Raw genomic sequence first — 3,633 nt, forward strand, 5'->3', positions numbered from 1 at the left:
ACACACAATAATTTATTCATACCCAGAATATATAACTTACATAAAACGGATAAAGAATACCCGAGCAAAGAATCAATCAATTCGTTCAGTTAAAATTCGTTCTAGTTTCATTAATCAGGATATCATATCAGACACAAAGAACAATCCTCCTCGTATCGATCAAGGTACCCTCTGGAATTTATTTCCTATTTCTACCGAATCTTATCTGCTGAAACAATTGACATAACGCGTGGACGTACTGTTTAGCACCAGCAAATCTGACCAACTACCTTTTCTAAATCAGCATTCACGAAATTTTTTGAATATTGAACGTAAGAACTTAACCATATTCTGCGTATTTAGAGAGCGATCGTAACAATATCTATCGTCGAGGCGTTCTCCGAGACGCGTCACGGACGGTGTGGCCGAGTCTAGAAACAGACGTGTATTTGTCTTGTAAATATTGTATCGTCTCGTATTGTTTTGTTCTATTTTGTCTAATTTATATAGTTTTGTATAGTTTACCGTACCGTATCGCGATCGCTTGAGGGATCCAGTATCAAGGAGATAGTATCTTGAGGAAATCTGGAGCGACTAGAAAGGCGGTGACTGACGGTTTTTTGAATTGGCCATATTTAAGTTAACAGGAAATAGACCACTATATCGCAATGTCGTGCCTTACGCGTTTCCGATCATTACAGTATCTCTAGATTGCTAATCGCTGACGGGCTGGAGTATACTTCCAAGGAAAGCAATAAAAAGAAACTGTTGAATTCCCTGGAAATCATTGGGTAAGCCTATGAGTGCAATCACATACAATCAGGTACACACAATAATTTATTCATACCCAGAATATATAACTTACATAAAACGGATAAAGAATACCCGAGCAAAGAATCAATCAATTCGTTCAGTTAAAATTCGTTCTAGTTTCATTAATCAGGATATCATATCAGACACAAAGAACAATCCTCCTTGTATCGATGAAGGTACCCTCTGGAACCTATTTCCTATTTCTACCGAATCTTATGTGCTGAAACAATTGACATAACGCGTGGACGTACCGTTTAGCACCGGCAAATCTGACCAACGAACCATCCTAACTACCTTTTCTAAATCAGCATTCACGAAATCTCTTGAATATTGAACATAAGAACTTAACCATATTCTGCGTATTTAGAGAGCGATCGTAACAATATCTATCGTTGTTTAGCACCAGCAAATCTGACCAACTACCTTTTCTAAATCAGCATTCACGAAATTTTTTGAATATTGAACGTAAGAACTTAACCATATTCTGCGTATTTAGAGAGCGATCGTAACATTATAGATCAACATTAAAGAGAAATAGAACACTCCTAGAACCCTTAAGATTAAAGAGATCGGTGGTTACAAGTAGTTTTCGGATAAAAAGATATTTAATCTGTAATTTGGAAGATTGGTCATCCATGAACTGCATAAAATAATATATTATACTGAATCACACATGGTAAGTCGAAGTAACAGTTATTAAATTTGTTAGTGATTAGCTCCGCATTCAATAAGGTTAAAAGTAGAATCAGTTAGTAATAACACGGTAAAGATATAATTGGATGCATTTAGAAGAAATAATTATTACTTTTCAAATATGGTTAATGGTAAGTGTTAAATAAGATAATTTCTAAAAAATAAAATTATTCTATCGTTAACAGAGTCGATGTAAATTTTTTGAAAGTACATTGCAAATAGATTGCAGTATTTAGATTATCTAATTGGGAATAATGAAGTAGAGTTCAATAGTATAATTCAACTATAAAGGTAATTTGCAATTAATTAAAACACTTACCATAACGTCAGTGTGTACAAGTAACATAAAAGGTCAGCCAGCAGACATACGTGCAGGCGAACGGTGTAATTTATTGGATTAAATATTAGTTCAATAGGAAAAGTTAATAATTTTAGTATTGATTAATAGAATCCCTTCAGGATGCCGAAACTACGTACAAGTGAAGTAAAATAATGATATTGTAAATGAGATAGTTTATCTCGTAATATAAATATAAAAAGTAGTATGATCAATGGTAGCTATTTATTACTTATTGTTATTAACTATTGTATTTTACATAAACGTGATAAACGTATATGTCTCTCATCCGTTTTCGTCTGATTAAAGTAAGGTTTAATTAAAGGTAGTCGTTTCAAAGATACTAGAATGTGTTTTGTCCATATATTTTAGCATTGAAAAATTCCAGAACCGTTGACGAATTCTCGGAAATGTGCGTTAATTCTTGGAATTTGAAAGAGGTAATTTCGAATATCTACGAAACTATAATATTTACAAGTTTTGTAAATTTTTTTTGTTGGTTTATCAAGTAATGAGTTATAATTAGAGACAAACTATTGTTTAGTTCGAGTTACATAGGTTTGTTTATAACTATTGTTGAATGGTTTAAACTTTAAATGTTAAATTATAAGATAGTTATAAACTTGTAATCTTGCGTTTGATATAATTAAGTATTATATAATAGTATTATCTTCGTTTATATCTAACCGCAACCTCGCTCGACTTATAAAAACAATAGGTAAATAGTAGAAAATCAGAATTGTTGTTAAACATCTGAAGTATGTGTTAACAAGGGAATTTCGTTATGTAAATTGGTGAAATTACTGATTTTACAGAGTTATTTTAGAAGATTAATATTAGAACTCATCAATATTAGTTTAAACAAATAATTCCTTTGTTCATAGAATTTAAGCATTCTGATTGGCTTCGGGAACCCTAGTGGGGATACGCGTTGGCGCTAAGCGCTGATTGGCTGCGGCCGAACGACTCGCCACGCCTATATAAGTGGGGCGCACGATGAGTCGAGGTTCCTGTTGTTCGTAGAGTTTCGTAGCGTATACATCGCGCGGATAAGTTTACTATTGTAATTTTTAATAACTTACTGTACGTCGAGCCCTCAGGGTAAGGTTATAAGTGTGTGGTGGTTGAAATAAATATTTCTGTATTTCCAAACTTAGAATTTTCATTCGGTTGTCGTGTGAGAGTACCTTCCGTGAAAGCCAGGGGGATCGAAAGTCATAGGATTCCACTTGAAGTCCGTAGCGGCACACCATACGTCGACGAGGTGTAAAAAGGAAGATAGTGCACGGCAACAGGGTTCCCCTTCCTGTTGAAGGTTAAAACAGGTGGCGACCGTACAATCGGGAGTCCATTCTTCGGGTCGAAGGATAAACACGGATCAAGGACCGCCCTCCGTGGTGAAGCTAGATTCAGGGTATCAGGGTGCCACACCAAGGGAACGGATAAATCCTAGGCATACCGATCCGGTCACAACCTAACCTAACCTATAGTGCTCCGCCACACGTGAAAAAGCTTCTACGAATGGACATATGTTCAACTGTCAGCAGACGCTGATTGGTTAAAACGTGTCTGAATACCGTTTCAACCAATCACCGCACTGCTATACAAGTAGACCATTGATATTTGAGCCATTGACTATTGAGCCATTCTGAAAAGTCATGAAAGCTGAGGTCATATAGGCTTCCATACCTATGTTCCGATATAAACTTACAGTATTATGACTGTCTTCCTGTTTACCTACTAAAGAATCATCGGAAAGTATAGTTCTGGTAGCTCGTAAAAATAACTTATGACAACAATTGCTTACTTAC

This window comes from Cephus cinctus, unplaced genomic scaffold, assembly GCF_000341935.2.
Source record: "Cephus cinctus unplaced genomic scaffold, Ccin1 Ccin1_scaffold0300, whole genome shotgun sequence".
Classification (NCBI taxonomy): Eukaryota; Metazoa; Arthropoda; class Insecta; order Hymenoptera; family Cephidae; genus Cephus; species Cephus cinctus.